The 12516-nt window shown below is 37.1% G+C and overlaps 1 pseudogene; it reads left to right on the forward strand.

Moving 5' to 3' along the window:
- The first annotated feature begins 1528 nt into the window (after positions 1–1528).
- LOC129560070 (olfactory receptor 4A47-like) lies at positions 1529–2812 on the forward strand (annotated as a pseudogene).
- The last annotated feature ends 9704 nt before the right edge of the window (positions 2813–12516 follow it).

Raw genomic sequence — 12516 nt, forward strand, 5'->3', positions numbered from 1 at the left:
TTTGTTATCAGGGAAAATCCTGCAACAATGAATATTTTGAGTATCTGTTTATAATCAACATTCAGAATTCTTTAGATAATAAGACATTGATGTTCATTTTGAAAATCCCAATAATTTTAAAAGTAGTATGCCTCTGAAAGACTGAGATGAATTAGATTTCCTGCAAGCATGAAAAGAGTTGGTTACGTGGAACTAGTGAATGGTGCTGTGAGGTTGAGTGAATCTTGCTCTGTGTGTTCTATGAGATGGCACCAGTGCATGAAGGACAAGGGAGAAGGCACCAGAGCTCAGAATTTGGATTGCATGACTTTTTCCTTATGCAGGTACCTTGGGAAGTGTACTTAGACCCAACATTTTGAACCAGGCTTTCCATTTTGCAAGAGTACATTGGTGGTGTAAGAATCTTTTAAGAGTTCTTTATGATTATCATAATCAGCCATGTTAGGACTTCTTTGTGATTACTAAAATATGTGAAGATTGGTTCTATTCTGTATTTCTATTGTTTTGAATATTTTCTTCTAATGATCTGTCATAAATTTATCTTCTCAAAGAATTTTTAGAAATTAATTTCAAGTGCAGCTATCTAGGGAATTTTCATGGACAGATATTTGTAAATCTATGATAGCTTCAATTTATATGTTATCTAAACATAGTCTGTTAATCTGCTAAAAATTAAAAGATAAGGTAACTTCTGTAGACCTTCACTACCTGGCTTCCAAGAACCCAAAGTAATACTGTAAAGAGCAAGCCACTCCTTCAGGTTTCATTCTTCTGTTACAGGTGATCTTCAGCATCCTATCATATGTTTGTTGACCATTTAGAGGTATTCTTCATATCATAGTTTGTTTATATTTTATTTAATTAATATTTTAATTTTTATCTTTTATTAGTTAATTTTCAATATTAACAAGTTGATATTTTACAAAATAAAATATAATTTACTCTAAAATGTCAGTTATTCTCCAAATTACTTTTGTCTACTGGCATTGTGGTATGATTTCCAAAATCCTTTAAGGAAATTTGCAATTGTCAAATATATTTATTTGAGACTTAAATGATAGGTTAAGACAATTCTTCCAACCCTAGAATGTACAAAGTCACCTCTTTTATTAACAGGAAAGTAGATATGAAGTAAATCTTGCTTTACTTTTTTTTTAAACAGTTAATCAATGTTTACTTTTGTGAAAATTATTAGTTATATGTACAATTTAATTAGCTCCCAGATGGAAAACTAGTAGTGATACCTCATTTATTTAATAATGTGTCATTTTTCTCCCATATGTCATTTGTCACTTGCCTATCCATTAGTTTATAAGATTGCTGCAGTCAGAGAAGGTGTTTTAATTAGTCCTGCATTTACTTTCTTTCTTTTTTGGGGGACTGCCCCATGCAGCTTGTCAGATTTTAGTTTTCCTAGCAGGGACTGAACCTGGGTCATGGCAGTGAAAGCTCTAAGCCCTCACCATAGCCTGGTATGAAAATATTTGAAACTACCAGAACATAATCAGTCAAAAGGCCTGCTTGTGGAATGAATGAACAAATTATCATAAGACTTCAGGAAGTAACAAGTAATAATTATATTTATAGGCAATTTTGTCCTGAAGTCTCAAGGTCAGAAAATACTATTGTGTTCTTGTTCATCTACATTGTGGCAATGGTAGGCAACCTACTTGTTGTGACTGTGGTGATCAGCTCAACCCTGGATGCCCCTATGTACTTCTTTCTTGGCTACTTGCCATTTATAAATGCTGTTTATTCTACTACAGTCATCCCAAATACATTTATATACTTACTCTATGAGAAGAAAACCATTTCTTTCCAAGCTTGCATGGCTCAGCTTTTTATAGAGCATTTATTTGGTGGTGCTGAGATTATACTGCTGGGGGTCATGGCCTATGACCACTATGTGGCCATCTGCAAACCCTTGCATTATGTAACAATCATGAATCAGCGGGTGTGTGTTCTGCTACTGCTCTTTGCCTGGATTGGTGGACTTTTACATGCTGTAGTTAGTATTCTCTTCATTCACAATCTTCCCTTCTGTGGCCCCAATGCCATTGGTCACTCCATCTGTGACATGTATGCCTTGTCAAACTGGCCTGCACTGACACCCACGCTATTGCCATCATAGTGGTTGCCAATGATGGCATAATCTGCGTGGTCCTCTTCACGCTCTTCATCTCCTATGGGGTCATCCTGCACTCCCTGAAGAGTGTTAGTCAGGAAGGGAGGTGCAAAGCCTTGTCCACCTGTGGCTCCCACATCATTGTGGTGCTCCTCTTCTTTGTGCCCTGTATATTCCTATATGTCAGACATCCTTCCACCTTCAGTTCAGTTCAGTTCAGTCACTCATTCGTGTCCGACTCTTTATGACCCCATGAATCACAGCATGCCAGGCCTCCCTGTCCATCACCAACTCCCGGAGTTCACTCAAACTCATGTCCATCAAGTCAGTGATGCAATCCAGCCATCTCAGTCTCTGTCGTCCCTGTCTCCTCCCACCCCCAATCCCTCCTAGCATCAGACTCTTTTCCAGTGAGTCAATTCGTCTCATGAAGTGGCCAAAATATTGCAGTTTCAGCTTTAGCATCAGTCCTTCCAATGAACACCCAGAATTGATCTCCTTTAGAATGGACTGGTTGGATTTCCTTGCAGTCCAAGGGACTCTCAAGAGTCTTCTCCAGCACTACATAAATCCTTGGCTGTGTTTTACACCATTATCACCCCTATGCTGAACCCTCTAATCTACAATCTGAGAAATGGAGAGATAAAAACTGTCATGAAAAAACTCTGGACCAGAGAAGGAAAATGAGCCAACCGGGAAATGTATCATCTCTTTTCTTGGACAAATTTCTCTTACCAGGAAAGCCATATATGACTATTTAACTGCGGTAAAATTCTCCTAAGTTTAAATAATTCAGGCATGATGAAAATATTTGTTATGTGAATACTTGCAATGATCAAAGTATACTTTTAACATTTTCATGATTTCCTATTTCAAGTTCTATTTGTTGTTTGCAATATTTTTTTAAGATTTCCACAATTTCTTTGGAAAATATTGATTTGGGTGTAGAATGACTCTACTGAGGCTACAGATTCATGTTCTTTATGGAAAGTTGTTGCTGCTTCTGCTGCTGCTGCTGCTAAGTCACTTCAGTCCGGCTATAGCTAATACAGTAAATTTAATTAGTGGAAGTTTTTAATGTTTTTCGCTTAAATAATATTATATTTTTTTCAGAATTAATTGAGTTCATTATAGATTTTGGAAAAATAATATAAGAAATATTATATAAAAATTCATTTCACTCTCTTCACACAAAACATCCCATATTAATATTTGACTTACATGCCTTACTTTTGTATCTGCAAGATACTTCACATAAATTATTTTGTTTCTATTGCTTAGTGTAATAAGGTCGAAGAAGAATAGTTCAGTGTGTAATATTAATCGTTAGGAAGCTAACTTTATAAAAATAATCTGAATGAACACGGTGTAGATGCAGAAAAATAGCCAATCATACTTATATTCCAAATTGGTCAATAATGTTATCTTCTCAAGTTTGCCAGGTTTGCCTGGGGTTATATAACCCATCAAAAGGAAAATCCACTCTTCCATTGTTCATTCAGGGAAGTGTAGTAAATGTCCTGCTGCTGCTGCTGCTAAGTCACGTCAGTCGTGTCTGACTCTGTGCGACCCCATAGATGGCAGCCAACCAGGCTCTTCTGTCCCTGGGAGTCTCCAGGCAAGAACACTGGAGTGGGTTGCCATTTCCTTCTCCAATGCATGAAAGTGAAAAGTGAAAGTGAAGTCGCTCAGTCCTGTCCGACTCCTAGTGATCCCGTGGACTGTAGCCCACCAGGTTCCTCCATCCATGGGATTTCCCAGGCAAGAGTACTGGAGTGGGGTGCCATTGCCTTCTTCAGTGAATGTTCAAATAAACACAAAACTGCCTCTCCTTGTAGTAGGCAGGGATATCAAGTAGACATCCACCAAGAAGCAGATTCATTTCTATGAACAAAAAACCACTCTAAATATTCAAATATTTTTGAAAAACAGACAAAATAAAGCAAAACAAACAAAAACAAGAAACAACTACATTTGTAACCTTAGATTTGAGAAATACGGTGCTGTCTGTGGCTGCTGTCTCATGTGAAAAGATTGCAAGAGCTAGACATGACTTAGCCACTAAAACACCACCAACCATTGACAAACCACAATAGGAACCAAGATAGTAAACCCCATGACATTTCTTATTTTCCTCTCACATGCCCACTAATATTCAGCTAGCTCTACCTCTTGACCAGAAGATAAGGGAGCTGGTTGAAGCAGACCAGGGAAAAGAGCTGCCCAGAATGGAGAAAGTGAGAGACCTCAGTGGGTGAAAGGAATATATCTATCCATTTTCCATAGATTTATTCTTTTTCTTTTTCATAAAGAAAGACAATAAGCATTATTTTTGGAGGGAGGTGGAAACAAGAAAAGGCAGGGAAAATGAGCTTTGTAATTTATTTATTCACGTTATTTTATTGAACAACAGTGTGAGTCAGATGCTGATTTAAGTGATAATGATAAAGAGGTGAAGGCAGCTAGAGACCTATGTCTCAGACTTATTTAAGTGGCTTTTACAAAGAAATAAATAATAATTTAGACTGCATATAAACAGCATGCAAAATCAAAACCAATTGGGCATTTTTTTTTTTAATTTAAGAAAGTGTATCTAAAATTTCTTATTGCCTGAGAAGCTATCAGAGTTATTACATGGTGAGCACCCTGTGCCTGGGCATCCTCCAGCGAAGAGTCAGGGATCACTTGTCAGAAGGTGTGAGAGAAGAATCTTGTAATAAGCTGAATTAAATGTCCTCAGAATTTTGCACTTTCTATAAAATAGAAAATGCAACATGCTTTTTCTCCACCTGCACACCAAGGGGAAAAAATAACATATTATTAAAATGCTTTGGAATTGCCTGAAAACCCAAAATATAAATTTCTCTTCTCTTTGCTATTAAAAATGTTTATCTTTAGTCACAAATTCTCCACTTCTGAACTCACCAATGACACTGAAATGGAATAACAGGATGAATGTGACTGAAATCATTCTAATGGGACTTACACAGAATCCGTAGATACAGCGAGTTCTATTTTTGATCTTACTTATTACCTACATTGTCACTGTCATGGGCAACCTGCTCACTGTGGTGACTATAATCTGAAGCTAGACTTTGAACTCCCTGATGCATTTCTTCCTGACCTTCCTATCCTTTATAGATGCCTGTTATTCCTCTTTCATAATACCTGAAATGATAGTAGATTTGCTTTCTGATTCAAAAGCTGTCTCCTTCAGTGGCTGTATGGCACAGATCTTCATTGAACATTTCTTGGGAACTTCAGAGGTTGTCCTTTTGTGGCCATGGCCTATGACCAGTAGGTGGCCATCCATAGTGTGTGTGTGCTAAGTCTCTCTGCATTATGTCACCATAATGAACCATCACATATGCTTCCTCCTGGTGGAGGTGTGTTGGGTAGTGAGTGTTTTCCACTTGACTGGACAGAATCTAGTCACTTTCTGCCTCCAATTCATTGGCCCCAATATCTTGGGCCATTTCATGTGTGACATTTTCCCTGATACAACTTGTTTGCACTGACGTTTTCCTTGCTAATCTTCTGGTTGCTGCCAATGGTGAGGCAACTCCTGTTATCGCTTTTGTAATGTTCATTTTGTGTGTGTTTTTACTGTGCATGTCGAGGACTCATAGGGAGGAAAAAGTCCTACCAGTGGCTCCCACATCACAGTAGTTGTCTTGTTTATTGTGCCCTGTATATTTATGTATCTGCAACCAGTCCCAGTTTTCCCAAGGATAAAGCCATAGCAGTACCTGTCATCTACACAGTAAGGAATACAGAGGGAAAAAATGTCATTGAAATGTTATTGAACAGGAATGCAATTTCAGATAAGTTATGAGCCAATATGAAGATTTTATTTCTATCATGATCTTTATATTTTCATCTTTTATTAGTATAAAGACTTTCCCATATCCCTAACCTGACACTTACATGACTTCTGCAACATTGGCAGAGGTAGTATTTAAATCTGCATTCTCATAAATTTAAATGTGATAGCCATTTAAATATTTCAAAATGCATCAGCAAAAGACAGTATTTCATCAGACTCTCTGTTCCTTTTTAGTAATATAAGTATTCTTTTTCCTTTCGAATTATAGAGTTGTATAAGGTACCTGTGATTTAAGTAGTTGTTACTCAGAAAGCTGTATAACTTACTGATATTTATGATGATGTGAAATATAAAATAGAAGAAAGATGCTTGCCAATACTCTCTTGACACACATTTGATATTCCTAATATTTAAATTATATTTTGTTTCTTTCCCTGTTGGGTAATATTGTCAGTGATTATGAAAATTAATTATGGTATATTTAAACTGATAAGTAAATTTCAAAGTGTTTTAAATGGGAAAAATATTATAAAATTAAAATTTAGTGATCTAACTTTACAGAATATAGTGGAAAGTCAGAAAGGTTAAATGACTACATCTTGTAATATATGTCAGTTTTGAGCCTGGATACTTTTATTCCACATCCTCTGATGTTTTCATTATATAGAATTTCTTTTGGGCTGGCAATTGATTATGGTTTGGAAGATGAAAACTCTTTGATTATATGCCATAGGAAGTTACACTCTTCTTTGTTAACACTTATTTGTAGCAAGCAAATGCAACTGTTTTTCAAAAGCACCTAATCAAATATATCCAGAAAACACTTCATTTATTAGAAAGTCGTTTTTATACTTTTATACTTGAATCTTATTTGAAAACTACTTTACAATATTATTTATAAGAAATATGTAAAAAGAACACAGGGATCTTTACTCCAGTTGCCTAAAGAAAATATTACTCAGCTAAACAAGTACCTAACATTCAAACCTTTGTTCTGAATGAATTTTAGTTCTTTACAAATATGAGATCGGCTACTAAAATACAAGTCTGTGTTTATATCATAGATGTGTTTATAGTTTCTTCTTTTGATAGAAAGATTCAGCCTCCCACCCAGTACATGAATACTACATGTTCTGTTGAAGAAATCAACAGACTTCGTGATGTAAACTTATTTAACACACACATTATGGTTATTAAGATGTGATGGAGAGTAGGAAAATTACTTCAAGATTAGGATACACGTGTTTTTTATCACCACTGTTTCCCTGGTGGTTCAGACGGGAGAGAATCCACCTGCGATGCACGAGACCTGGGTTCAATCCCTGTGATGTGAACATCCTCTGGAGAAGGAAATGGCTACCCTCTAGACTATTCCTGCCTGGAGAATTCCAAGGACAGAGGAGCCTAGTGGGCTACAGTCCATGGGGTCACGAAGAGTCAGAGATGACTGAATGACTAACACACACACGCACAAACATACACACACACACACGCACCATCTTCTTTAAACAGTTTTTCCTTTTTCTGTAAACAGTTTACCTAGCTACATTACGTGTTTCCGTGTTCTGTGCTTCTGCCTATGGCAATATGATTATTGGCACAAAAACTGTTGCATTTGTTTCTACTTCAATTAGAAATATATCTGGAAGAGTTTTGAGACCACAGTCCAACTCCCAAATCTTTTCCATTCATGGTAAACAACTTAGGAGATGCCCTTCTGGGATGAAAGGCTTTAGGAATAGGCGCAAATAATTTGTGCTCTTGAAAGTTTCATTATTTTCATGACATGCTTCTCCACGAATTGAAATGAATGAAGCTGCCCATAAGAATAATTTGTCAGGTACCTGGTTTTTGTGAAGTTAGTCTCTAAAAATGTCAAGCATCAAAACATCCCTCAACCTGTTTCTTATCAATTATGATAAGATCTATATATTGTTTCTCCTGCTTTCCTTCTGGTTTATCCCTCAAGTTTGGGACTCTATATTGCTGTCTCTCCATGGTTTTAAACCCCTTTGTTCTTGAATTTGTATTCTAGAAATGACTTTCCTGGCATAGCTCCAGGAAATCTTCTTTGAAAAATTATTTTTGTAGACAGCCATCATTGATTTAGAACTAATTCCAAACTTTTTCCTTTCCATGATTAGCTCCTAGGCCCTCGGGAGTTCAGAAGCTGGACTAGGGGTTCAAAATCAATCTCTCTAACCAGCACCTGTAGATATTTAAGCAGATCACTCAATGGGAGCTTTTGAATGGAAATCAATCTTTATAAGGTTGGGAATGTTGACTTTGCCTGTACATACTAATTCTGATATGACTCTGGCTTTCATTCCAGAGTTGAAAGACAATTGCAAGACATTTTCATGACGACACTTTAGATAAAGCCGTATCTTTTATTGTTTATAGTTGTTTTTTTTTTTTTCCCAAATCTTCATTCACATTGTTTCTGGTATCTGCCATCACAAATTTTATCAGAGCACAATAATATTGGTGTGTCTAGTCAAACTTCCCTTGCGGCAGAGATGGTAAAGAATCTGCCTGCAATGAGGGAGACCTAGTTTCAATCCCTGGATCAGGAAGATCCCTGGAGAAAGAGATGGCAATCCACTCCAGTATTCTTGCCTAGAGAATTACATGGACAGAGGAGCCTCGTGTGTTACAGTGCATGGGGTTGCAAGAGTCGGACAAAACTGAGCGACTTACCCTCTCACTTTCACTTTAGTCAAACTAGATTTAGTCACAAGGCTTCAGTTTTCCTAAACTCTTTTCCTATGTGACACGTTGCTCACAGTGTCCACAGTCTCTGGAGTCAATTGACAATTATGTCCAATTTATCTTTCTTATTAATGAATGCATATTTGAACATGGTGAGTGAGGCTGCTTCTATTCAGGAATCTTTCTGAGTTGAATTGTATTATTACATTTATTTATAAAATTATTTCAAATATTTACATTGATTTCTTTTCACAGGTAATTATACTGAGCTTTATAGTTGGTGGTAGCATAAACGTGTAATGCCACTTTATTTTTTAAATATTAATTTAAAGATAAGATTCCTGGCCCACAATCTAGTGAACTGGCCTCTTATTTCCCCTTGGCAAATAGTTTCTTATTCCCTGTCTTATATTTTCTTGTTATAAATTGTGAATATTATTGCATATTTTTCTACATGCAATTAAATTAAAATGACAAATAAATGAATTTACCACCTCTAAATACAACTGAAGAATAAAATTATTTTCATCATTATTATGTCTATATAAATCTAGAATTTGCACAGAAAAGAATTACTTTGAAAAAATACTGTAAGCTTTACCTGGTGTAAAGCGCCAATATTTGAATAGGTGCCAATAATATATTAGAAATTATCAGTTAAAGTATATCTGAAGGCCATATTTAAAAATTATAATTAGAATGTGTGATAGATCAATTTAAAACATTATAGCAAAAAGTTAAAACTCAGATAGTTACATTCAGTCTCCATGTTAACTTCACTTGTTATCAAAACCTAATTTCATGTGTTCAATTTTTTTTCATCTATAGTGTTCTATCTTCATGTAGACTCAAAGAAAAGTTCAAAGTTAAAGGACAAGTACTCTAGAACTTCTCCTCTGCTGTTGTGTTAACTTATATGAAATATTTGAATTGTTGGCAAGACCTGCTAACGATGATGTAATGCCCCTGAGGTCCTATTAGCCACAGTTAAGAAACTTTACAGAATTTGCCCCAAAACAGGATATATAGAAGTACTTTGAAAGCTTATCCAAAGATAGCATTTATAAGTCAGAAAAGACACTGTAGCTGATCTAGTTGGCATTTTACTATCTTACAATTTTACTTCTTTCTTGGTGGACTAAATGTTGCCTGGAACTTATGTCAGATATGTTCATAGCTGAGTCTTTTTTTTCCCCCACAAGAAATTGTATGATCACAGAGTCTCAGAATTAAATATATCTTACAAATCATATAATCACCCTTCATCCTCACCTGACACTGAAATTCCTTTTTCAGCATACAAAACATCAAGAAAGACAGACTCAAGTACAATACTACCAACATAGAAGTAAAAATATCTAAGGGACTCTTCATACTGATATAATTTTACATTAGTTAGAATTAAACTAGTCAAGCACAGGAGTGCAATGGCGCACAACTGCAGGCAGCTGCGACAGTGCACAAGTGAGGCCAAGAGGAGCTACCCCAATCTGAGGACAGGGGCAGCAGCCTGGAGGAGCTACTCCATGCTGGAGGTCGGGGCAGCGGCCGGGAGGAGCCACCCCATGTCCAAGGTAAGAGAAAACCAGGTAAGACAGTACTCACTGAGAGAGGGCATCGGAGGTCAGAAAGACTGAAACCACAGTCACAGACAACTAGCCAATATGATTACATGGATCACAGCCTTGTCTAAATCAACGAAACTAAGCCATGCCATGTGGGGCCACCCAGGATGCACGTCTCGTGGTGCAGAATTCTGACTGAATGTGGTCCACTGGAGAAAGGAATGCAAACCACTTCAATATTCTTGCCTTGAGAAACCTATGAACAGTGTGGAAAGGCCAAAAGATAGAAAACTGAAAGATGAACTCCCCAGGTCGGTAGGTGCCCAATATACTACTGGAGATCAGTGGAGAAATAACTCCAGAAAGAATAAAGGGTAGCGCCTAAACAAAAACAACATGCAGTTGAGGATGGAACTGGTGATAGAAGCAAGGTTCGATGCTGTAAAGAACAATATTGCATAGGAACCTGGAATGTTAGGTCCGTGAATCAAGGAAAATTAGAAGTGGTCAAGCAGGAGATAACAAGAGTGAACATCAACATTCTAAGAATCAGCGAAATAAGATGTACTGGAATGGATGAATTTAACTCAGAGGACCATTATATATACTACTGTGGGCAGGAATCCCTTAGAAGAAATGGAGTAGCCATCATAGTCAAAAAGAGTCTGAAATGCAGTACTTGGATGCAATCTCAAAAAGAACAGAATAATCTCTGTTCTTTTCCAAGGCAAACCATTCAATATCACGTAAATCCAAGTCTATGCCCCAACCAGTAATGCTGAAGAAGCTGAAGTTGAACAGTTCTATGAAGACTTACAAGACCTTCTAGAACTAACACCTAAAAAAGATGTCCTTTTCATTATTGGGGACTGGAATGCAAAAGTAGGAAGTCAAGAAACACCTGGAGTAACAGGCAAATGTGGCCTTGGAGTACAGATTGAAGCAGGGCAAAGGCTAATAGAGTTCTGCCAAGAGAATGCACTGGTCATAGCAAACACCCTCTTCCAATAACACAAGAGAAGACTCTACACATGAACATCACCAGATGGCCTACACCGAAATCAGATTGATTATATATTCTTTTCAGCCAAAGATGGAGAAGCTCTATACAGTTAGCAAAAATAAGACTGGGAGCTGACTGTGGCTCAGATCATGAACTCCTTATTGCCAAATCAAGACTGAAATTGAATAAAGTGGAGAAAATCACTATGCCATTCAGATATGACCTAAATCAATTCCCTTACGACTATATAGTGGAAGTGAGAATTGATTTAAGGGACTAGATCTGATAGACAGAGTGCCTGATGAACTATCGATGAAGGTTCATGACATTGTACAAGAGACAGGAATCAAGACCACCCCCAAGAAAAAGAATTGCAAAAAAGCAAAATGGCTGTCTGAGGAGGCCTTACAAAGAGCTGTGAAAAGAAGAGAAGTGAAAAGCACAGGAGAAAAGGAAATATATATCCATTTGAACGCAGAGTTCCAAATAGCAAGGAGAGAAAAGAAAGCCTTCCTCAGCCATCAATGCAAAGAAATAGAGGAAAACAACATAATGGGAAGGATTAGAGATATCTTCAAGAAAATTAGAGATACCAAGGGAACAGTCCATGCAAAGATGGGCTCAATAAAGGACAGAAATGGTATGGACCTAACAGAAGCAGAAGATATTAAGAAGAGGTGGCAAGAATACACAGAAGAACTGTACAAAAAATATCTTCAAGACCAAGATAATCACGATGGTGTGATCACTCACCTAGAGCCAGACAGCCTGGAATGTGAAGTCAAGTGGGCCTTAGGAAGCAACACTACGGACAAAACTAGTGGAGGTGATGGAATTCCAGTTGAGCTATTTCACATCCTGAAAGCTGATGCTGTGAAAGTGGTGCACTCAATATTCCAGCAAATTTGGAAAACTCAGCAGTGGCCACAGGACTGGAAAAGGTCCATTTTCATGCCAATCCCAAAGCAAGGCAATACCTAAGAATGCTCAAACTACAGCAAAATTGCATTCATCTCAGATGCCAGTAAAGTCATGTTCAAAATTCTCCAAGCCAGGCTTCAACAATACATTAACCGAAAAAGTCCAGATGTTCAAACTGGTTATAGAAAGAGGAGAGGAACCAGAGATCAACTTATCAACATCCGCTGGATCACTGAAAAAGCAAGAGTTCCAGAAAACCATATATTTATTCTTTATTGACTATGCCCAAATCGTTGTGTGGAACACAATAAATTGTGGAAAATTCTGAAAGAGATGGGAATACCAGACCACCTGACCTTCCTCT

Source organism: Moschus berezovskii, chromosome 16 (assembly GCF_049115385.1).
Source record: "Moschus berezovskii isolate FMDL1 chromosome 16, NW_MosBer_1.0, whole genome shotgun sequence".
NCBI lineage: Eukaryota > Metazoa > Chordata > Mammalia > Artiodactyla > Moschidae > Moschus > Moschus berezovskii.